The sequence below is a fragment of the Hyperolius riggenbachi genome, chromosome 8 (genome assembly GCF_040937935.1).
Source record: "Hyperolius riggenbachi isolate aHypRig1 chromosome 8, aHypRig1.pri, whole genome shotgun sequence".
Lineage (NCBI taxonomy): Eukaryota > Metazoa > Chordata > Amphibia > Anura > Hyperoliidae > Hyperolius > Hyperolius riggenbachi.
Genome location: NC_090653.1, coordinates 121,354,674 through 121,380,318, shown reverse-complemented (window position 1 = coordinate 121,380,318; position 25,645 = coordinate 121,354,674). Strand labels below are relative to the sequence as shown.

At 42.0% G+C, this 25,645-nt stretch overlaps 1 protein-coding gene across 4 annotated transcripts in view; it reads right to left on the bottom strand.

Moving 5' to 3' along the window:
• The window catches only part of AFF2 (ALF transcription elongation factor 2), a 724,912-nt gene that overhangs the window by 515,227 nt on the left and 184,040 nt on the right, over positions 1-25,645 (bottom strand). Inside the window, exon 1 of one of the 4 annotated variants that reach the window (XM_068251017.1) lies at positions 18,272-18,426. The exons of the other annotated variants lie outside the window; for them this stretch is intronic. The gene's annotated coding sequence lies outside the window, so the exon portion shown is untranslated. Of the gene's footprint in view, positions 1-18,271; positions 18,427-25,645 lie in introns of those variants that run through there. 4 annotated transcript variants of the gene reach the window in all.

The following is a 25,645-nucleotide window of genomic DNA, read 5'->3' as shown; positions in this document are numbered from 1 at the left end:
AAAACTTATTGATTTTAAAATGCTCAAAGAAACAAGCTATGACTAAACCCAGGCAGGAAATTCAGTGCGGTTTCTGGGAATATGTGCGAATTTTCATTTCCTATCAGTAGCTACATCATGACTCACTAAACTGTTGTAAGCACCGCCGGCACACATCAGCAGTGGAATGCCGAGACCCGAGCTGCGGTTCTGACTTCTGGGTCTCGGCAAGCCGCTGGCGTCACTGGAGCCCAGGTGGTTGCACAGCGCTCATTGGACAGGCAGAGGACACGTACTCGGTGTGCCCTCCGCCGATGTAAACAGTAACTACGTGCATGTACTGCATTTCAGCTGATCAGCTGACACGCTGAACGTATTGGGCACATTGGATTATTTTGTCTCCTGATTTGTTAGCCCTTGTATGAATGCTTAGTGAGCGCCCTCAGTCAGTGCCCGTGATAGCCTATGCTGGGCTTGTTGCTGAGACTGCACTCACAGCCTGTTGATGTTATTGTTGTTTTGCCTTTTATCCTGACCAAGCTTACTTTCAGATTGCTTCCCGTTGCCAACCCTTGCCTGTCCCTGACCACGCTTCTCTATTGGATTGGATTATCTATTACCGACTCTGCTTGTTAAAGGACTTCCTTGAACTCTGCCTAGACTGACTCTGGTTTGGAACTGACCACTTATCTGCTTAGTGATTGAACTGCATCTACCACAGCCTGCTATCCTTGCTAACCTGGACTGCCTCAGGGCTCGTTTCCACTAGTGCGGCGTGCGTCTCGTAGACGCACGCCGGCACTGAGCGGGTGGGCGGGATCGCAGGCGAATCCCATGATCCGTGCCATGCACGGCTATGTGAATCGCAGCCTCCGTCGCAAATTCTGTAGGGGGTTCCGGCCGAATCACTACTGCAAGCGATTCGGCCGGCGGCGCCGTTATCCCCTATGGCAGAGTTTCCCCGCGCGATTTGCCTGCGGGGAAACTCTGCGGATTCGCGGCCGTTTCCACGAGAGTGGAACCTGGCCCTCAGCCTTTAGGCCTCAGGTGACTATATTGAGTATACTGTGTTTGCATTGCTCATTGCTGTGATTGGTGATTGCTGTCTGTCAGGATTGTATGCTTCATCTGCCTGCAGGGTATTGTAGTTTGTATTAGGCAGGAGTCTACGCAGGCGTTAGGGCTGGGCTATAGGTCAGTCATATGGGCATACGGCCTGACTTATAGCAGGTAACTAGACAAGCTTGACAACTGTATTTAAAAACCATCTTTCTTATAACTTAAAAATATTTTTTTCTAGAAATTACAATGTCTTTTTGAAAATATTTTTCCCCTTGTTCCCATCCTAACATATTCAGCAAATTTGGTGAATATAGCATGTGTAGGGCTTCACTATTAACTGCTGAAGTCATTGCCATTTACTTCAATGCAATATTGCAAAAAAATCATAGAACCACCCGAAGTTCAAGAAATTTCTCGCAAGAATATCAGAGGCATTCTTGCGGGAGCTAGTCACAGCTAAGGGCAAGAAATTCGATTTAGGTACAGTATGGAGGCACGGGGGCATTGGGGTTAGGCACAATAAAGAAGATAAGGTTAGGCACAGCAGAGAAGGGAGATTAGGACTGGGTGCAGGCTAGGGGATGACAAAGATAACCTATAACCAAGGATTGTTCTTCATTTCAGTCAGTAGCCGATAACATATTTCCCATGAGAAATCTTTACTTTTTCTCAAAAAGATCAGGCTGATATGGTGGTGAAATCCCTCCCACAGTGTGATGTCATGACCAAGGTCCTGACAGTTTGCAGTCTATGAACCCTGATGCATTGTGGAAAATAACCGCTTTCTCTCTATGGCTTGAATCACAAAAGAGTGCTGTTAGCACAGCAGTTTTTGCGCAAATTTTCACGTTTACGCACTCTTGCGAATTTTCACTCGCAATTAAATGTTTCCGCGCGCAGATGCGAATTTTCGCACAAAATTGTTATTTGCGTGCGAAAACGATAACGATGTTGCACAAAAATTCGCGTTTGCACACAAAACCGTTTAATTGCGCTCAAAAATTCGCGAGAGCGCGCAAACGCAAAAATTCACGTGAAAACATCCGTGCTAACAGTTAGCACTCTTGTGAATCAAGCCCTATGTCTCAGTAACGAACATTCTGTACAGATCACCTGTAAGGATTAAAGATGTAGCTACCAGTGATAATTTTCAGAATGTAAATGAGGGAGAGGAATGATTTTATAATGGGAAAAAACTAGACTAGACTAAATAATCAAATGAATATTGTAAACAATAAGCAATTTTATTCATTGTTATTTTCTCTACAATTTTTTGTACGTTAGGCTAGATAGAGGGGAAAAATCTCAATACTCATTGCTCTGTTTAAAGATAAAGTGATACCCATTACTATCACATGTATGCACCCAAAACAAATTACACCATCACCTTATCCAACCCAAAAAACTGACTACACCAAACTCATTTAGCATCACCTTTAGTTCCTTTTCTTCAGCTGTCTCCATAGACAGAACACCATCACCGTTTACAACATGAGCAATGACAAGTGAAGCTCTGCCCCTTCAACCCTGATCACCAACAGAACATTATTAACACAGGCAGGACAACAGACGCCCCTAATTGCAAGAGGACTTTAGCATGCTTTATTTAGTAAGGCCAAGGCCATAGTAAATAAACCCCCAACAAGCAAACAGTAAGCACCTTCCTGTGATCAAAACTACAGTAAATTGAACTTTAATTGATTGCTGTGGGCTACTGGGGTCATTTCAGCTTTGCTCTCTGGACTGTTTATTGAATAAGCGTTTGTGTATAAATAAGCCATATGTCCTATTAAAACAAGTGACAGAGTAGCATACAAATCAGAATCCAAGTCTAGATGTAAGACTCAGCAGAAAAGGTTAGGTGACAATATTCTTGTCGACAGCTCTTCTCTGAATTAGAAGTGCAGACAGCCAGATGTCACTTAGGTCTGTCTCACTTTACTCTCTGACACCGAGAGACCATCACATTTACATCACACTTGACAAGCAGCGGGAAACCCTTTAACACCTGCATGCTCTGTATTCATGTGTGGATTCAAATGCAGAGAGGCGCAAACACACATTAATCCATTCCTATCTAGACTGAAAAATATAGATACAGACATACAATATATCCATTCCTCAAGAAGCAAAGTGATATGCTTTTACTTTTATTAAAGCGGAATATAACCCTGCATTTCAACTTTGCTCTAAAACATTATTTACAGCATATTATATGCAAAAAGCATTTTTTTTTTAGTAGACCAGCATTGGAAGGGTTAAACACAAAGGTTTTAAGTTCCATGCAGACGTTCGGATAGTTACATTCTATTTAGTTAGATGTATCTATTGACAAACAGTTACACACTCTTTGGCTGTCCTCCAAGCTCCTTCTCAGTGAGAGAGATGAGTCACAATAAACACTTATTTGTAAACAAAAAGTATCTAACTGAAGTTCGGATGCATCTGCAAAAATCTCCATCGACTTTAAAGCCCTGTGTAACCCTTCCAATGCTGGTCTAGTAAAAAAAAAAAATGCTGGTTGCATATAATATACTGTAAATAATGTTTTAGAGCAAAGTTGAAATGCAGGGTTATATTCCGCTTTAAAGTAAACTTGAAGTAAAATAAACGTATGAGATAATTATATGTGTAGTATCAATAGCAAACAAAACAGTAATGTATTAATTAAGCCATTACATTGAAAATAAAAATACAGACACATCTCTAAGATCGCATCAGACTGTGGCAGTTGCTGTTTAGACTCCACACACTGGCAATCAAATTCATTCCACCAAGATGGAATTCGATTAGTCCATTTTCAAGCAGCATACACTTGCATTCATGATTTGCATGATCTTGCATTCATTCAGAATTATTTGCATCTCACTGACCATCGCTAGGCATCAATGAAACTTCAGCACTTGTATGTCCAGTATGATAATGAGCGAGGTTAATACTCTATACGGGCTGGTGCACACCAGAGCGGTTCTGAAGTTTTTTTTAAAACGCTTGCAGGGGGAAAACCGCTTGGCTAATGAAAGTGAATGGGCCGACAATGCACACCAGAGCGGCTCGTTTTTTCCACAAAAGCAAACTCGGGGGCTGCAGCATTTTTTAGATTTCTGAGGCATTTCTGCCTCAATGTTATAGTATAGGAAAGGGGAAAGCCACTCTGAAAAACGCTAGATCAGAGCGGTTTTCCAGGCATTTTTGTTACAGTAACTGTTCAGTAACAGTTTTACTGTAACAATATCTGACATCTGCTACACAAAAACGCTCCAGAAAACGCTAGGCATGTTTAGAAAAAGTCTCTAAACATGGTTAGAATCGCTCTGAAATCTGCTTCCAAAACCTCTAGCGTTTTGCAGATCTGCTAGAGATTTTTGGTGTGCACTGGGCCTACCACAGGTGTAGCACACCGGTGACAGTGATTCTAATTGAAACATTGTCAGCATGAGGCTTCATTTACAATGCAAATCACAATTCTGATTTTCAATTCCAATTTTTGATTTTCACTGGATGCAAAAAAAGAAAAAAAAACGCAGCATGCAGGATTTTTTTTTATTGCATCAAAAATAGGAATTGCATATAAAATGGCACCAACATCATAATTGCACGTATTGTAAAAGATCTCTGAACCAGGGTGCAGCAATAACCCAGCAGACAGGATGGTCATCAGCATGGGGCCCCCTCCTTGGACCTAATCTCCCCCCCCCCCCACAGTAAATGGTAAATCATACGCACTTACCTAAACATCTTCAGACCTGACACCATTGCAGAATAGCGCAGCAGAGCAGTGTAATATTCACCTACTCCAAAGTGTTGCCTCTCTTCTGTTCTTCTCTGGAGACACATGCTGTGCTTCCATACCTCCCTCTTCCAACCACGTGACATACCTTGGTAGCCAGAGATATGCAGCAGAGCATGTGGCTGTCCGGAAGATCAGAGGAAACACAAAGCAGCACTGGAGCCGGTAAATGTTAAACTGCTCCACTGCGCTACTCTGCAGAAGGGGGAGGAAAAGCCCCCCATGGACGCTATAGTTACGCCACTTAATTTGGGACTGTTCAGTAAATATTAAATCTTAATAAACCACTTGACCTGCGACTTAGACTAGGTTTTAGATTTTGCCCCTTACATGATATAGATTGACATCCCTGCATACCTAATCTGAAAATACCCCACCCATACTTGTATTCATGACTACAAGAGCCAGCAGAGCCGGCACAGACTGCGAGGGCCACGTGTCTGCAGGGCAGCTTGTTGGGCATCTCAAGTTTAATTGTTGAATCTTTTAACAGCTTTTCATTTCCCCAGTTTTTTTTTTTAGGATATATATTTTACAAAGAACAGTTAATACTCCTATCTTAAGCGATAATAATTTTAATCTCCATAGAGCTCTGCTGCTGTTGGAAGATAACCAGTGTGGAATACATGACTATTCCCTTCAAGCTCAGCATGGTGTGCTCCTGAAATCGTCACATGGAGAGATATAATGAGGAATGAACTGCTCATTGCTGAGTCTTTAACGGTGTAGAAAGTCACTGATTTCTGACTGCAACCACAATTACTAATTTGAAGCACTAGCTAATTAAAACCACAGCTATGTATTTAGCCTCTTGTTATACCTACTGCAGTTTATAATTATGAGGACCTCTTTATCTACTCAATTAAAGTTCTTATGATTTAGAAAACCTGTATTTGATCCTGTAAACCGTACAGCGCAGAGGGAATTAATGTAATGTAACATTTAATGGTTTCTGTGACTATGCAGCTTAACTGTTACCGTCTTGAGCAATCTGCATGTTTACTTATGGAGACCCAGGAAGAGACTGGAGCAGAAGACATCACAAATCCGACTCAGATTGCCGGCTTCAGAAGTCAATAATATCTCAGCTAAATGACAAGCTAAACAGAATTCGCCATACCGGTAGTACTCCTGATGCTAATGCAGGACAGAGCCTGCTAACCACAAGAGGGCCAAAAGACAAAGGCTCTGATTTACTGGGATTGAAGAACATAAGTGCACCATAAAGCCTGGATTTTACTGGATTCTTAATAAAAGTGCTGCTATTCTGGTATGTGTTAAAAGTTATTTGTGATTTTATGGAGTATTCTTTCTTCTTTTTTTTTTTTAATGAATAGAATTTCTAAATAAGGATTAATGTGCAACAGATTTACCTACATTATATACACTGAGGAAAGTCTGTAGCCCTAAACTCATTCACATCAAAGTGTAGGGGGGGGGGGGGGGGGGTAACTAAAAGGTTAGAAATGAATGACTGTGTGAGCTTAGGGACATTTGCGATTGTACTGTTATGCGCTCAGGTTTCTTTCCATTTCCATGATCATGATTTTGGCACTACGCAATTGCGATCGGTCAAGTGTGATAGCAATGCGTTCACGATATCCAAAGGGAGATTTAAAAAAATGGCAGGAAAATAGTTTGAATTTTCCGACGCTGGGAAAACTGCATAGTGGCACAATTACTATGCGATTTTCCTACAATCCCATAGAACGAATATACTTTTTACAGGAGCACAAATGCAGCAGGACAGTGATTGTGAATCTGAAAAACAGCACTGATTTACATTTTAATTGTGGAACTGTTATGATCCACAAAGCGTGAGCGATCCAATTTTTGGGTCAATACGCAGGAAGTGGAAAAAAGGCCTTTGGTCATATGAAGCACCTGCTGTAAGAGTCGTTGGGCTGTTCTTGAACCGACATGATAAACATGAGATGAGATAAACATGTATGTACAGTCCATTCTTTCACAGAACTAGGCAGTGTTCCTGTTTACTTTTTCTCATTGTAAAGAATTAAAAATTCAGATAAGAAAATGACAGTGTCCCTTTAGTCAAGTAGGACAATCACTGATAACTGATTACAGGGCATAACACGTCTGCATCTTCCCAGACAACCCTTTGAAACTGTCAAATATAACCTAAGAAATGTAATTTAATTTGGGCAAATAAAGCCCCAAGGCTCAGCTACAGCCTCTTATGCCCTAGGAAATAATGGGGAGGCATTGGTCTACCGAACCTGGACAGGGACCACAAGGCAGCCATATTCACACAACAGGTGGATTGGTTCCAAAATATTCCTAAATTACCTGAGTGCAAGTACAGCCAAAATAGCCCAGTTAGACAATGGGTAATTAGTAGAATCACCAATACACGTAAGCAAGTTGCCAGTTCATCTTAGGGCTAGTTCAAACCAGAAATCGCTAAGAGTAATAGTGCTTTATAGACATTTGCAGTAGCGATTCCCAGCATGTGCCTAGCGATTTTATTTTTATGCCAAGCGATTTCACTTTTACCAATTCTGTAGTTCTTGTGGCAAAGTACACTTTGACCTGGAAGTGAACAGCTTTTGGTAAAAAAAAAAACAAAAAAAACCCAACTCCTAAAAATGTTCTGTTCAGCAATTTTAAAGCGATTTTACAGTTTTCCTATACTATACATTGAGGTATACTCGCCTCCAAAATGCTGCAGTACCTGCGTTTGGGGGGATAAAAAAAAAAAAAACACATCACTCTGGTGTGAACTAGCCCATACAAACATTAGCAAAGCGCTTTTAAAAGCACCTTGTCAGTATAGAGAAAAGAAAGCAAAAACCTGCAGGAGTACCAGGAGCCCTTATGGTGTATTATTTTCAGATAAGGAAATAAAAATTAAGAGTAAGTATACTCACAAGTGTAGGTTGCTTTAAGGCAACCACTTGTATAGGCCTGTAGGGAAGTCCCGTCCCCACTCGGTCTTTAGGATCGTTGCTCGCTGCTCCTTAGAAAAAGGCTTCGCTTCTCGCAAGTCACGAAGAACCCCACGAGTGGGGTAATACAAGGTCGTTTTCCGAAGGGGATAGGAGGCGCCCGTGTAGTGTATTAGGTGTTCTCTTTATACATATTTCTATTTGGCGCTCAGGCTCTCCAGACTACATTTGAAGCACCTGTCATTGACCTGAGGAAGCGGCTTGGACCGCGAAACGCGTTGTCTATTGTGCTAAATAAACCTTCTTAACCTTTTACCAAGTGGAGTCTCTTTGTATAAAGAGAACACCTAATACACTACACGGGCGCCTCCTATCCCCTTCGGAAAACGAGCTTTTAAAAGCACTCTTGGTGTGAACAAGTTCTAAAATCTCAGAAATTAGGTACGAGATCCCATATTTAACCTCCTTGCCGGTTATCCCGAGCTCAGCTCGGGGTAACCTGCGCAGGAGGATATCTAAGCCCCGCTGGGCCGATTTGCATAATTTTTTTTTGTTACAAGCAGCTAGCACTTTGCTAGCTGCTTGTTACTTCCGATCGCCGCCGCTCGCCGCCGATCCGCCGCAATCCGCCGCGCCGAGTCGCTCCCCCCCGCCCCAGAGCCCTGCGCTGCCTGGCCAATCAGTGCCAGGCAGCGTTGAGGGGCGGATCGGGATTCCCTATGACGTCCCGACGTCCATGACGTCGGTGACGTCATCCCGCCCCGTCGCCATGGCGACCGGGGAAGCCCTGCAGGAAATCCCGTTCTCAACGGGATTCCCTGCATACTCTGATCGCCGAAGGCGATCGGAGTGGGTGGGGGGATGCCGCCGCTTAGCGGCTATCATGTAGCGAGCTGGCTCGCTACATGATTTAAAAAAAAAAAAATTAAACAAATGTGCGGCGCTGCCTCCTTGCCAGATTTTTTAGACCGGCAAGGAGGTTAACAAACAAACACAGAACATTTATAGTGCGCTTTTCTCCTGGCGGACTCAAAGCGCCAGAGCTGCAGCCACTGGGACGCGCTCTATGGGCAGTAGCAGTGCTAGGTAGACTTGCCCAAGGTCTCCTACTGAATAGGTTCTGGCTTACTGAACAGCCAGAGCCAAGATTCGAACCCAGGTCTCATGTGTCAGAGGCAGAGCCCTTACCCAGTACACTATCCAGCCAAATTTACTTTTGGGTACTCCGTAAACATCCACTTATAAACGACTTTACTAAAACAGCATTCAGATGCTTAATTCTAAATCCTAACAGAAGGGAATGGGTGAAACATTATCAAATGAACAGCAGCGAAAACATTAGGAATCCATTTCAAAGGAAACATTTATTGTTTTGTGTATCATAGCCTATTGTTGTTCAGTGTAATTAGTCATCTGTGTTTGTTATATGAAAAAAACAAAAAACGCTATGAAATAGAGCGTTTGCACAGTTAGCCTTCATTGATGTCAGGCAGGGGAGCATGAAAATCTGTACGCAGGATAGGTAATTGATGTGTAAATCAGAGTTGAATCATCCCGCTATAGAAAATGGTCCCTAGGAAAGTAAGCATCACAAACCCAGAACACTGAGGACAGCCATCAGTGGGGAAAATGAACAAAGATGAGGCAACAACTTCATTAGGCATATAAAATAAATAAATAAAATAGCCCTCAATTTACACAATCTTCCATTTAAATACAGGAAAGCTGTCAAAAATATTTCCGGGCAGCTTTCAGATCCTTTATTTGGTCTGCAATGCACTGCTTGTCTGTTTTTTTTATGTATTTTATTAAAATGCTCAGGGACATTATTATAGATGTTTATGAAAAGAGAACGCATTCGTCGTTTGAAAGCAGACACATGTAAATGACATCAATGATTGTAATTTGGTTAACAATGTGTTTTCAAGGTGCATTTAAATCACTATTATAATCCCCCTGTCATGTCGCACTGAGCGTGTGAGGAGCAACGAGATAATGACTGAAAAATGCAGCATGACAAGAATAAACAGAGAGAGGATTGTGGCGTAACTGCGCATCAAATTAAGACAAGGATATACACCATTTTGGCTCTCTTAATAGCCCTCAAGAAGACATAAATAGCATCCCATAAAATGGCTCGTACTGATAAGACACTCACAGTGAATGGATCCGGGAAGTGGCAGCACAACAGTCAATAATGTGAAATGCAAACATATTAGGCAACAATTTATGAGTAGGATTAATGTACTTGGGTGTTCTTTGCTTGGATAATTATCAGAATACTGATGATAACGATACAGTGGGGTTTATGTCTAATGCTTCAGAATAATAAAGGACACTGAACAACCAAAGTGATCAGACAAACCTGGACTGGATTTTGATTTTTTTTTTAACCCATTTGGGATCAACATGCTCTCGCCCCTTAAGGACCAGTGCATATATTTTTTTTTTACACTTCCTGGTCACTGAGATTGGCTCACAGTGACTATACGGTCAGTAGCCAATGAAAATGACTCCTGGCTGATGCACAGAATTCCGCTGTCGGTAGACAGTGGAGATCTGTGCCAGCAGGGATGCGCTATCGTGTACCGTGCACGATAGCCAATGTCGTTAAAACTACACTGCATCAGGGTTAAGCAACCACAAGTGCAGCATGGTTTTAGAGATCAGTGGTGCAGAGCCGATTACATTGTCTATTAGGTAGCTAAAGTTTGTTTGGGTTGATGAAACAGTAATGTTCTACTGCAGGTATGTATAAACCAGTAGTAACAACCTGCTTTTTGTGATTTTACAAGCAAAAAGATAATAAAAATTCTGGATGCATAGAAAAACGACCGCTTTTTTTACGGAACCTATATTTTAGTCTCCGTCGTTGCATAGTTTTTCATTATTAAGTCCCCATTATAGTGCTCCCATTAGGGTGCATCTACACTATGCACATGGCAGGGCAATGTAATGTAAGTTATAATTCGACAGCAACACGCTGCTATGATCCTACAATGGGCCCATTCACATTAACATGTTGCCTCTGTGAAGCATTGGATTCCGTAATAATGCAAGAAGAGCTGTGCCGGAAAACCGCTCACTTTATCACTACGTTACAAATGAATGGCGTTTAGATGCACTCAACACGCGCTTTTGCCTAAGATGCCACCTTTGAAATCTGTTTGCTTTGTGCCACATGCATATCACAGCACATTCAATACAAACTAACCCTAAGGCCCAGTGCACACCGAGCAGTTTTTGATGCGATCCGCCGGCTGCATCCGCCTGTCAAACCGCTCGGTTAATGTATCTCAATGGGCTGGTGCACACCGGCAGTTTGAAGATTGTAGCAAACCGCAAACGTGCCTCCTGCTGCAGTTTGCGGTTTGCAGAAGCGTTTCTGCCTCAATGTAAAGGATAGGAAAACCGCAAACCGCTCTGAAAAACGCTACTTCAGAGTGGTTTGCCAGGCGTTTTTGTTACAGAAGCTGTTACAGCTTTTACTGTAACAATTTGTGTAATCTGCTTCACAAAAACACAACCAAAACTGCTAGGCATGTTTAGAAATCCGCTCTAAACATGCCTAGAATCACTCTGAAATCTGCTCCCAAAACCGCTAGCATTTTGCTGATCTGCTAGCAGTTTTGGTGTGCACTTGGCCTAAGAGGGCATCTGTCTTGCTTTTCGTATTAACTTATACTCTGCAAGGACGCAACCATAAAAGTGCATAAAGATCTGGAAATAGCAATGTACACAAACTTGCATCTTTTACCTTAAAGAGAACCTGAACTGAAAATTAAAAGTCAAAATAAACAGACATGCCATACTTCCCACCTGTGTAGTCTACTCATCAATCACTTTCTCCTCTCCTGCGTCCCTGTTTGTCCACTGTGATCAATGAAATTCTCTGTCCTCCATTTTGAAAATGGCCATTACCCCATAACAGCTTCCTGGTCAGCACACTGTTTAACTGTAATATCGCCCACTTGAGCCATAGGGAAACATGGACATTACCTTGCACATTCAGCGCTGACAAAATATTGTCAGAACTGGAAGGGATCACTGTAAGAAGAAAATGGTGAGCTTTTGAGAGGAACTGGCAGTGAGATAATTATGTAATATTCATTTGCAGCTACCTCATGCATTTATATAAATAATTGTACTCAGTTCAGGTTCACTTTACAACTCTTACTTCAAAAGTAACTGATGCACTTTGTTTGGGACAAGATCTACATAACCTATCCAAACATTTCTGTTATAAGCATGGAAGCAATTTGAGAGATTTTAATTTTAATGGCACAGAGATCGTTGGCTCAGGTCGGGGGGGAGAGGCGTAATGTATGACGGTTCATTTTGAAGAGAGAGGTTCACTACCATGCGTTTTCTACCATGCGTAGCACACGTTACACTATCAATGTGTGCGTTACATAGGTGGTGCTAGTTGCACTATTTGCTCAACAAGTACTGGCAGCAGTACTTGTAAAATTGTCATGAATATGCCTCATAACCAGATAGCTGGATTGTTTTCTCTCTCTTTTTTTTCTACTTGTGCTACTGATTGTTTGCTGTGTGTAAACTATTTACATATACGTAGTCCTAAATACTGTCTGCTTTGCTCTCTGTACACAAAAGATGTTGGTTCTCTATGGATTAAATCATTATAAAAATTCTATTGTAGTGATGAGCAAATATGACCATTTTTACTTGGCCAGTATTTTCAGCTTGAAATTGTAGAAAACAAGACATTTTCACAATATGCTTAAAGCTAATGGGAACTGAAAAAAATGCAGGTACTTACCTATGGAGGGGGAAGGCTCTAGGTCCTATAGAGCCTCACCACTCCTCTCAAAGCCTCCTCATTGCAGCGCTGTCACCCCCGTTAGCAGTATCAAACCAATCGGTCAAATACTGCTCTCTGCCACTGCAGGAGGCTTTGGAAGTCTCGGGAGTCCAAACCTGCGCTCACCCATCCACAGTACAGAGCCGCCCATCTTCAGGAACACTAAGGCTCCCAAAGACCTCAGAAACTGGCATTGCTGGAGCAAGGGAAACGTGAGAGGAATGGGAAAGCTCTATAAGACCCATAGCCTTCCCTCTCCTTAGGTAGGTAAGTGTGTGTTCGTTTTTTTTTGCAGTTCATTAGCTTTAAAATAAATGGGACATATGAATACAATTTTTCATAGACTGGCCAATTTCATGAACATAACATGAAAAAATGGCATGAGAAAATGCATACATTTGATAGTCAAAACATTAACAGAAATTTTGTGAGCTCATCCATACTCCGTTACACATCTGTGTGACATGCAAACAGTGATATCGCTTAGTAGGTCCCAAGTCCTTATCATCCGTCATTAGGCAGGTCACTAAAAAAAAAAAAACGCTTTTCACTATTACCAAGACCATTACATTTAGCACTGTAGACCAAATGAAACACCAAATCACACTAATCTGCCCAACTGTGAAGCCCCATTCTGCTAAGACACACGTTACCACTCAGCAAGATCAACTGCATCTTGAGATATATTGAAATAAATATAAAATACATGACTAAAATTAGTAATTTACAATGATTACACTCCACCACATCCATTAATTAGGGCTACAAGAAAGAACACACACAGAAACCTATGAGTTTAGGGCTTCTATTGATCAGAACAAGCTGGCAAGCCATTAGTGCACAACGTGGAGTTAGGGAAATACATTTGAATTAAAGTCACTTGCCAAGATTAATCATTCTGTATTCTTCAGAGGAGAGCGGAAATCTCCATATTGATTTCAGTGTCCTTGAATAAATGTCTGCAGACTAACGTTAAACAGGACCATGTCTAACTAGAGACCAGAGGTCACCACTACTCGAATAGAATTACCATGAAAAAATGGCTTACATGTACAGGCAAACAAGCAACCAAATGGGCAGCATTTAAAGGGCAAATCTAACAAAATTATTTGCACCTACGTAACGAAGCAATTGGTGATTTCTCCATCTAAAGGGGCCCATACACCTAACGATTTTCCCACCGATATACAGCCGTTTCGATCACAGTGATCGAAACGGCTGTGAAATCGCCACGCACACCGCTGACAGAACGATCGATTTCCATCCAAAATCGATCATTCCCGTCGATTCCCGTCAAACTATACGTGCGAAAGATTTTTTTCGGTCGCCAGCGGGTCGGGAGTGCGTCGTTAGCGGCGTTCGAATGCCCGACGACCGACGCAATACAGCAGGTATACATTACCTGCTCCGCCGGCGCGAATCCCCACTCACTGCTGTCTTCTACACTCTGGTCTGGTCTTCGGCATGCTTCACTTCTTCCTGCCCGGCAGGAAGTTTAAATAGTAGAGGGCGCTCTGCTGTTTAAACTTCCTGCCGGGCAGAAAGAAGTGAAGCATGCCGGAGACCAGACCAGAGCGGAGAAGACAGCAGTGACAGCCGGAATTTGCGCCGGTGGAGCAGGTAATGTATGCGGGGGGGGGGTTGGGCGGGGGGAGCGGCGGCAGCACCACCACAGATTGTGATCAGTTTCAGGCTGAAATCGGTTCACAATCTGTTTGCAGTAAAGGTGGCCATACGATCCCTCTCTGATCAGATTCGATCAGAGAGGAATCTATCTGTTGGTCGAATCTGATGGCAAATCGACCAGTGTATGGCCACCTTTAAATACATTTTGAACAATTTGGGTCTTTTTAAGCGAATACTGCCATCTATCCAGTAATATCAATCTTCCACTTTACTGGAACTAGGAACCGCCATTTCCTGTAGCATTTATGGTGCACCCTATACCTAATCAGTGAAAATCAGTGTGCCCCTTCACATCATGTAATTACTGCAGAGGAGCATCGATCTAAAGCAACTGGTGGAGGAGCACAATAAGGGCCTGTACTCACTGTTACTTATCTGCTAAATGGATCCGTGAAAACAGATGCATTACCATTCAGGTTATTCACCAAAGTAGATTTTCTGGCTAGAACTGACCGTTTTTTTAGCCAGTGTGTACCACAGGATCCATTTCTCATTGCCCCCAATGTGTCCGTTTCTGTTCCGCTGGGCTCCACTTTCCGGGAAAAATTGCTGCAGCACCAAACTTGTGGTCTGTTCAGCAGAGTATGCAGAATAGATTCGTTTGAACGGACCAACATGAACAGATTCATAGGTTAACATTAGATGTGGTCGTAACCATTACGATTCGTTCTGATACGATACAAGACTGGACCATTTTTAATTGCTTATGTGACCTGTCTCTAAAAGAGTTGGCACCATTTCACCTGCTTTGCTATATATAGCCTAGCTAGATTGTCAAGACCCTACAAAATGTGTCCTTTCCCTTTTCTGCAGCACATAATTTGATCCTAAAACTATAGATGTTCCTGACATAAAACAAGAGCTTTCACAGGCAGGTCTCGCCCTGATTTTTGCAATCTTACTGAACTATGACTCATCTATAGATCAAACTTTTTTTTTTCATCCCTTCTGACATTATCAATGTTAATGACCATGATTGCAGTGCACATAAACTCTTTGCAAGATTATAACAATGTCTGAATCCCATTAGCAGCACCTTCTTTCTCAGTAAAATATAATCTACATTTTCCAGTGCTCTGCTAATGGTTTTCGAGGCTTCTCCATTTGATCCTTTGACAAGAGCCGGTATCACACACAGAACAAAGGACTCTTGTCACATACTGTCTCCGAATAAAGCTTTCAACTCTGACTTTCTCGCCATCTGTCCAGGCTGCATTCCACCACTTACATTTCTAACTAGATAAATTGATTAAACTCATAAATACATAATGCATTTAAATGACAAAACACAAAATCACATTCTGTTTTCAGGACATTTTCATCGGCCGCGCAAAATACTCTCCCGATGAATTTTGACTCTTTTCCCTTTACTGCTGATTAATCAGTTTTTTTTCCCTTGAAATTATTCAATGCAGAAGCCATTAGTGGTGGATTAGGCGCCGGCATGGATCCAAAAATAACCTTTTTTCCTTTATAAAAGGACAAACTTTTCACATCTGTAGTAAATTGTGTATCATGTGACTTACTGCTCTGGTATTGTATTACTTTTTACAGAACAGTTCATTCTTGGCATTGATTGTACAATATGTACCATTAAGCTATATGAAACACCATATGAAAGGAATGATCAGTGGGGGGTAGGCTAATAGGCTATGTGCTTTAGTGAAAAGAACAGCCTTTCTGAATCTACATCTTGTATCTATCATGCATTATGAAACAGGAGTCCCTACACAAGAGACTGCACACTGTAAACTTAGGCCTGGGGCCCCTGGCAGCACTGTTCAGAAAGCGCAAAACGCTTGCAATTTTCGAAATGCACAAGTCCTGCGAGTTTGAAAAAGATAGCGATTCGGCTCTGCAGCCATTAAATGTCCCAGGATTGCTTCCAAAATGCTGCATGCATCACTTTGCGATCACTCTGCAGTCGCACTTTCGTAAATAAAACCACCACTATAGGGTTCCACTGTTGCAGCGCTTTGCCTATCGGCACCATTCGGCAAGGGCTGCAAAAGCACTGCCAGTGAGCCCCAGGACTTAGGCTGGGTACATACTTTAGTGTGCCAAATTGCAGCAGTTTTTCTTTTTTTGCCTCGTGCTGCCATCTGGAAGCATGATACACGGAGAACCAAGAGAGGCTCTTAAAGGACAACTAAAGTGAGAGGGATATGGAGCTTGCCATATTTATTTCCTTTTTAAGCAATACCAGTTGCCTGGCTTCCCTGATGATACTTTGACCCTAGACTACAATATACATACGACTATGGTAGGGAATAGATAATTGGGGGAAGCCAGTTAATGTATCTGTATGTTTTTGGGTGTGGGAGGGTACCGGAGTGCTTGGAGGAAACCCACGCAGACACAGGGAAGACATACAAACTCCTTGCAGATGTTGAACTGGCTGGGGTTCGAGCCAGGAACCCAGCACTGCAAGGCAAGCTATCCACTAAGTCAACATGCTGCCCTAATGCAGTTTAGGTGTTTCTGACGTTCTTGTCAGGTCTGACAAGATTAGCTGCATGCTTGTCTCTTGTATTATTCAGACACTACTGCAGCCAAATAGATCAGCAGGACTTCCAGGCAACTGGTATTGCCAGTGGCGTATCTAAGAAGCTATGGGCCCCGGTGCAAGATTTACATGGGCCGCCCCAAGCACTCTATACATAACAATGGATACGGCGCACCAAAACCTGCCAAGGATTTTCACGGTGTCAGAGGTGCAAGTAGGGGATGGAAAACAGTTTGTTAATAATTACTACTATACAAAGCATCTGTACGAGTGATTATTACCAGCACAGGCCCAATAGAGAGCTAATATTGTTCTTGAGGGAGGGCCCCTCGGGGCACCTCTGACCCAAGGGCCCCGATGCGGTCGCTACCTCTGCAACCCCTATTGCTACGCCCCTGGGTATTGCTTAAAAGGAAATAAATATGTCAGCCTCCATATTCTCCTCACCTCCGTTGTCTTTTAAAATTCTCCCTTGTTTACAGAAGTAAAGGCATATATTTTTCTTCAAAAAAAAATTTGCCTGCAGGTGGAGCTTAAAAACAAAACAAAAAAATCCACATCATATTTTATATATTCTTACAGAAAAAAAAATATTTTCTGCACATGACTATATGTAAAAAGAAAAACAAACACTCAAGCGACCAATCAGCAACAATGTATTGTAGTGATACACTATTTTAAAAAGGGGTAATCTTGATTGGTTACTACACTGCACACTGCAGTTGTCTTCTCACCTTTGGCATGGAACAGTCCAGATAATGCGCTGGCTTTTGTTTCTGTATAGTGATGGTCGGCTAGCACAGCAGCTAATGTGGTGTGTAAGCACATTATGCACTTGGAATGCTACAAGTGAAAGGCTATCTCCTGCTCAGAACCATTATATAAAGGGTGTACTACAAGTAAGCCAGTGCATCAGAGGCTCTTCAGTAGCACCAGTAATCACACTACAGCATGACAGGGAAACTCAAAGGACAATTGGTCTCTTGTGTCATTGATTTACAATGGATGTAACTGTGCAAGCAATCAATAACACGGGGCATTTTTTTTTTTACATCTCTAATAGAAAGCGCTGTTGTGGTGCCAGTTTATTTCATGACGATTAAAGGCTGTTGGTTGCCCAAATAATCACACTGTGCTACTTCAACACTCAAGATCAATGGCTGACACAGCATCCACCCCTCTTAATTACAACATAGAGAGTTCTGCCAAGGGTGAGTAAACTTAGGCTTGAAACTATAGTGACAAGCTGTAAAAAAGCACCACACAATCTATCAGTTTTACTTACTGGCGAGATGGAAAATACATTGGATGAAAAGGAATTTACTATGTAGTTTCGTGGCAGAGGCTGAAAAATGATGATCCTTGGCAATAAAGGGTAAATGGTTGTTTTAACGGTTTAAACATTCCTATGTGAACATCTCCAACTCGTATATATGTCCCTCGGTGCATTGAAATACACTTTATGTAACGATTCTATGTACATATATTACTATTATTATAAATGATTTATATAGTACCTTCATCTTCCGTGGTGCTGCACAGAGTAAGTAACAAACATGGATACATAAAAATGCAAACATTGGTGCATAATACAGAGCCAGCAAACAACATTAAAGTTACAGTGACTGATACATGGGGGTTGAGGCTCAAAACTGCGGTGATACTGCTGTGCACAGACCGCGCACAGCAATATTACAGTTACTACCGGCAGCAGGTTAACTGCACAGCAATAGGACAGTTAGTACCAGGCAGCGGGTTACCTCAAGTTACGCTGTTAGCATGATTTACTGTACTCGAGTAATGCAAGCATTGCTACGGTAATGGCATTACTAATGTACATTACCATAGCAATGCTTGCAGTATTTTGGTGTAGTGTTAAAGGCTACCCGAAGTGACGTGATATGATGAGATAGACATGGGTATGTACAGTGCCTAGCAGCACACAAATACTTATGCTGTGTTCCTTTTTTTCTTTCTCTGCCTGAAAGAGTTAAATATCAGGTATGTAAGTGGCTGACTCCGTCTTGACTCAGTCAGGAAGTGACTAGAGTGTGACCCTCACTGATAAAAAATCCCAACTATAAATCACTTTCCTAGCAGAAAATAGCTTCTGAGAGCAAGAAAGATAAAAATGGGAATTTCTTACTGTAGTCACTTCCTGTCTGAGTCAGGACTGAGTCAGCCACTTACATACCTGATATTTAACGCTTTCAGGCAGAGAAAGAAAAAAAGGAACACAGCATAGTTATTTGTGTGCTAGGCATTGTACATTGTGACATGTCTATCTCATGTCACATGTCACCTCGGGTATCCTTTAATAGCGTAAATCATGGTAACCTGCGGCCGGTAGTAACAGTAATATTGCTGTGCGCTGTCTGAGCATGGCGCTATTACCGCAGCTTTGCGCATCAACCCTGTTGTGTCTAACAAAAAGTACAGCAACTTCGAAGACATGATCAGGAGAGAAATCTGCCCTTATCACTGTACAATCTAAAGTAAAGAGGTGGAGCAATATGTATGATGTGCATCTAGAGGCGATTCATTTTTTGATTATATTTGAGAAGAGCTTGATCTAAGACAGGAGAGGGATATGGCCCTGGTTAGATTGCATGCTTGTCTGAAAACTTGAGTTTTAAGGCTATGCGTAAAGGATCCAAGAGTTGGAGAGTAAGTGTTCTAGGCTTGTGAGAAGTCTTGTACATGCAAATGTAGCAAGGTAATTTTAAAGGCTAAGATAACAAGGAGAGAAATAGTATCATCACTGTGTATTTACAGTATATAGCACAGGCGTCTAGTCATGTTGTGAATTCGCTTACAATCTAATCCTAGTATAGTCATAATATATTATCCTACCTTATTATTATGTATTTATATAACACTGATATGTTCCACAACATGTCACAAATTATACAGACATGTCCCTGCCTATTCTCACAGAAGCTCACAATCTTATCCCTACCATAGTCTACTGTCCCATCATTGTCTAAGGTCAATTTTTGGGGTAAACAAATTAACTTGTGAATACATTTTTGGGAGATGGGAGGAAACCAGTGTTTTTCAACTTGATGGATTGCTAAAGGGGAAGTGGTCAATATTGGGGAATTTCTGTATAGAGTAGCCTGTTCCCTAAAACAACCAACAATCATTGTTATGGTGCTCGTACACATGGCATTTCTTCAGGCAATTTTGAACATTTCTCTAATGACAAATAAAAACAGACGCAATACTACAAAAAAAAAGTCAGAAAAATTTACGGCAATTTCACCAAACTAAATGAAAGCTTCTTGGTCCTTTCTGCAATGCCTCTTTAAATAACGAATCAAATTATAAATAGAATATGATCATAATTAATATATTTAATTTTTAGTCAATTCCATAAAAATATCTGACCTAAAAAAATGTAATGATCCTTTGCGTGGTTGAGCGCTAACAGTCAAATTGCAATACACAAATTGTCTAGAAGAAAAAAAAAACGATTTAACCTTCAATCTAAGCTCCACAACATAGCTAAATGCATAGCAAATAACATTCATTTCTTGAAATATCACGGTTATTTATAGTAGTATTATTTCACCTGGATTCATAAGGTGCCATTGTATTTGCATTGAAGCTGTGATGTTAAAAAGACAAATGGATGTGAAAGGCACACATTTCTGTAAATGTATAACCACCTCACATCGTCAGGGCTCTGCGGTGTCAAAGCAAAGTCACATACTATTGAAATAAGCCTGACCTTTTATCGGCACAGCTGAATCTAGATATCAAACTCTGACAATGGATCTGCCAGGGCACATTTCAGCTTTTCAGCAAGCTGCAGCTGTTGACACAGGAACCCAGAGTGTCAACCTACTTCACTGCAAGCAATTGTCTCTATGTTCATTTTCTGTGCATCATATTGTGGCTCACTTAACATTTGGAAGGCAGCCCTGAATATGAACGTTGTGTTTTCTTGTGTTTCTCACACCCTTTTTATAGAACGCCATTCTCCTGTGTAATTGTATATTGTGGAACAAGACTTGCAGATAATCAGCTTTGTAAAATGGTATTTATTACTCATATTTATGTCTTGTATATGTCTTACATAGTGCAAAAGCCAGCAAAACCGCATTTAGCAGTTTTCCAGGCATTTTCAAAGCAGTTGTGGGAGAACCTAACCCACTATAGTGTGTATGGTCCCGTTTGTTTACACAGTGTGTGGTTATTTTAGAGGGTGGTAAATGCTACTGTAAACGAGGCCTCGATTATTTGATTCATTTATATAGTGCCAACATGGTTTCTGAGCAGTGTGCTGAGAAGGATGTATGCCAGTCTGTGGGTAAATTAGTTCACATCCTTTTAGCCTTTGTTCCATTTTACTAAAAGCACACTGCAACATGGTGTAATGTGTCACGGCTGCTAATGTTGAGATGCATAATTTGAGACCACAAACACTGGTTCCCACGACAGCTTCCAGGATGCACGTGACAGGTGAGTGGTTAGGGAGGGACCCCTGTGGGAGCGATGCCTGCACAGGGCAGTCCTGCTAGTGACAATCTACGATTACGTCCAACCAAAGCCTCCCACCTGAATTCTGCCTAATTTATGCAATTCCTGCTAGATTTGGTACGGCAGGCAAAGGGTGTATAACTGTGCACCTGATTGGCTGACAGGCCCTTCTGACCAAAGGTAGGAAAGAGCTGGGAGTGAGCAATTGTGTGTGTTGCGGTACGCATCATTTGAGGTTGTTTCCCACAACAATTGTCCACATTATGAGGCCACCCACATATATAATAGGAGGAGCAGGGCCAGGCAACCAACGCCTGGGCATTGGGTGGCCGCTGGCAAACGGGCGGCTGGGCGTTGAAGAGGGATCGCCGCATATGGAAGAAGAGGCTGCGAGTGGAATACAGAGGTTGCAAATAGGGAGCAACACATGGAAATAGGGATCTGCTGCCCAAAGAACCTGCATAAAACTGAGGGAGGCAGATGTACATGAATGTTAGACATGGAAGAGGAGGGCTGTTGCGGCACATTGAAGGAAAGCTGCAAGAGAGTTGGCCCAGGGGCGGAAAAATTATAAATCCGGCCTTGAGGAGGAAAATGTGAAGCTTTGCATACACACACGTCCTAGTCTGCATCATTAGATCACTCTACTTTCAGTAAATTGCACAGATACAGATGGAGATTTAGGAAGTCTCTAGTACTTATACACATACCAATTATTGATTGTATTGTTGATTGAGATATATATATATATATATATATATATATATATATATATATATATATATATATATATATATATATATATATATATATATATATATCAAAGAAATGAACAGCGCTACTTAAAAACAGATGAATGCTTACCTGCAAAAAAGTGCAGACCCCACTCATGGGATACAAATACACAATGAGCACACATACAACCTGTCTACCACTTGGAGGATGTTAGTTTCCACTAACAGCTTGCAATGCAATTTGTTAGGTACTCGTCCCTCCCACTGTCGAAGAAGTATTTCCTCCATGGGAGGGGACCTAACACTAACTAAAACCTACCTATGCATATGCATAGCCTGGGCGCGCTACCAGTAAAATTAAGAATTGCGCAGAAAAAGTGGGATCAGCGCATCACCAGGCTGCCTCTGAATGGCCTCAGCTCAGAGATGCGCTGAGCCCCCCCAGGAACTACAAACGCACCTTGAACCCAAACAGAGGCTCTGCATATACACCAAAGAAAAACTAACAAGTGGGAGCGGCTGACCAGAATTAAATCAAACATAGCAAAGAAATGAACAGCGCTACTTAAAAACAGATGAATGCTTACCTGCAAAATTATATACACATATATATATAAATATAATCGATAGATAGATAATATATATTTCCTCTTCCCATCCTTTACTTGGATGTAATTTGAGTCGTCTTCTCTGTATATTTGTATAGAGTACAGCCCATGGCAGTCTTTCAGTTGACATTCTTTTTGAGTCACCGCAACAGAAAAATCTGTACTTTTTTTTAGTTTTCAAACTCCACATTTTTCCTTATTGCCTGGCTCCTTAGGGTATAAGGAATGTACTTGTAAATAATAAAGTGCCGCCGAGACCCGGGCAGAATCTACCACTTCCGGGTCTCTGCGCTTGTTCCCCGCTGCCAGCCCTGCCGGTGACTCACAGTCCACACATGCTGATAGGCGGAGGGCGCGTTCACAGTACGCCCTCCGCAAGGGTAAACAATAGTCAGCTGATCTCTACCTGACAGGCCCTTGCTGTGTGATTGGTTGTGCGGAAGGTGGCCGGCCACTGATTGGAGAATGATTGATATTTAAACGTGCAGAGTGCTCCCAGTCATCGCCCATGATCAGCATAGCTTTGGCTAGTTGCTGGGTGCGCACTCTGATCGTTGTTTGATATTCTGGACTTTGACCTCGAATTGTTTTTGACTATACTGCTGTGATTAACCCTTGCTTGCTTCCTGGATATCTCTTGTCTGCTGCTTGGATTGACCCTTGCCTGTTTACTTGATACCCCCTTGCCTGCTTCTTGGATTGACCCTTGCTTGTTTACTGAATACTCCCTTGCCTGCTGCCTGGATTGACCCGTGTTTGTTTACCGGATACTCTCTTGCCTGCTGCCTGGACTGACCCCATTGCCTGTTATTGGATACCTCTTACATGTTATTCGGATTGTCTGTTACCTGGGGACTTGCTTGTCATCCTTGTTACCACTGAGTCTCGATGCTTATTACTTCAGTTCCTCTGAATCCATGTAATGACCTATGTAATACTTCTGAACTGTTGAACTGTGTTACTAGCCATAGTAGTTGCTCCTGGTGGTATATCTGCCTTCTACGTCAGCTTGTATGCCTTGCTCGCCTAAGTCCTAATTAGGGCCAGCTAGTGGTGTGCCAAGCAGGGATAGCTAGGCGAAGAGCGAGACCTATACCCTGGGCATACACGCTGACTCCTAGAAATTTATCACCAAATCTGACATAGGGTTTATTTTGACTGGGTGGGGTGGTTTCAAGTGCGATGCAGCATTCAGGAAGACATACGAGATACGTGTATGTAGTGGGGGCAGCATTATGTTCCTTTATGGAGGAATGCAGGCATTTTCCAAAAAAACCACAATTTTTTTTCTGGGCTTGAATGCCCACAATTTCCCATACTAGGTGGAAACAGCCCAATCATTTTCAATGGGTTGCCGCATCTAATGTGTATTTTTCATTTAAATAGCTCTACTTGCACGACAAAATGAAATTTGAAGCCTTATCTGGTGGTACATAGCATCCCTTTCTCTAAACACATTTATCATTTTGACTGCATTCATTTTCAAGTTATATCAGCCTAATAGACCACTCTTAGTAATAAAAGGGCAAAATCAAAATTATTTGCATGGCCCCGCCTACTATCTTGAGGCAATGCATTAGGTTTTGCTTTTTGGACATGGACTGAAAGTGAGAATGAGCATCTGCCATCTGTTTTATGAAGAGAACTAGTAAAAAGAAAAAAAAAGGCTCGCCCGTTAAATAATGGGCACTAGACCAATGGGCATGCCATTGTGTGTATGCCCACGAACCCCCTACCCACAATGCGTGCACAACTGCGAGCCATCCAGCCTCAACGTGCGCACGACCGTGACCCCAAACCGTACGCATGGCAACAACCTATGCACTTGCCAGGCCCGCATGCACCCGTCCAGGACCACTGCATGAAGTCCACTCGCATGCAGTGCGTGTGCACCAGGTACAGCGGACGCACAGACACAGGGACACAGATGGACAGAGGGACAGGGAAATTATATAGGATAGTGTACTCTGCAATGGATATGAGGAAACTCCACAAACATGAGCTGAATATATAATCCTGTGGGCATAGGAACCTTTGCTTTGCACCAAACCCAAGAATCCAGCATTAGATCAGGCAAGTATTCTATAGCAGTAAAGAAAATGTAAACAATTGATGTTTCAAAAGCCTGGCAACTCACCATCAAGTGAGATCATTTAAATATTATTTGTCTAAAATCCTAAAGGAATTAGAGTAAATAGACTAATGCTACCACTGGCCTATTTTCTCATATTTCTTACATTTATTTTACATTCACAGCACCAAAGCCCTTTAATCTTAATGCTGCCGATATTATAATTATGAATGCATACTTATAAACGTAATGATTCTTGACTTTTACCCAATAATAAATGTAATTTTCACTAGGGCATTTTAAGTCAGAGCACGACTAAATGTTAAAACACAGTTCTGAATACTGCTGGAAGGTTTGGAGAATGACTGTCAGATTGCGAGCATTGTTCTTGCACCCACTGGGGAGGGTTTTCTTTGCTTCCTATTCTGGACAGGAAGCGAGTGAAATTCCTCCAACAATAAAATAAAAATATTCATTAAGTCCAGGCTCCTTGAATAAAATATGGTACACTTATGGGTTTAAAAATGCCACCACTGTGTGCCCACTGTGCAGTCCTCTCTGTGGCCAGCAGAACAGCCATCTAAACTGCCAGACAAGCATGCATTTCAGCCACTCATGTTAAAAAGACCTAACTGCCATCATTTACTTTAAGCTGCCAGTGTAAAGTGAGTGAGTGAGTGTAGAGCCTGTAAAGATTTTGAACACTATGAGCAAATTGAGTAGGTAAGCTCTCGTACTACATGGAGGTGGTAAAATTGGTCAGTCAGTGGGCAATTGAAATTGGATGTGTATACCAGGTTTAAGTCTAAGTTGAGAAACTGGACAGCACGTTGGCGTAGTGGATAGCACACTCGCCTTTCAGCACTGGGTCCCTATCTGCATGGAGTTTGTATGTTCCTACCCATGTCGGTGTCATTATTTCCTCTGGGCCCTCTGGTTTTCTCCCACATTCCAAAAACATACAGATACAGTGGTTTGCAAAAGTATTCGGCC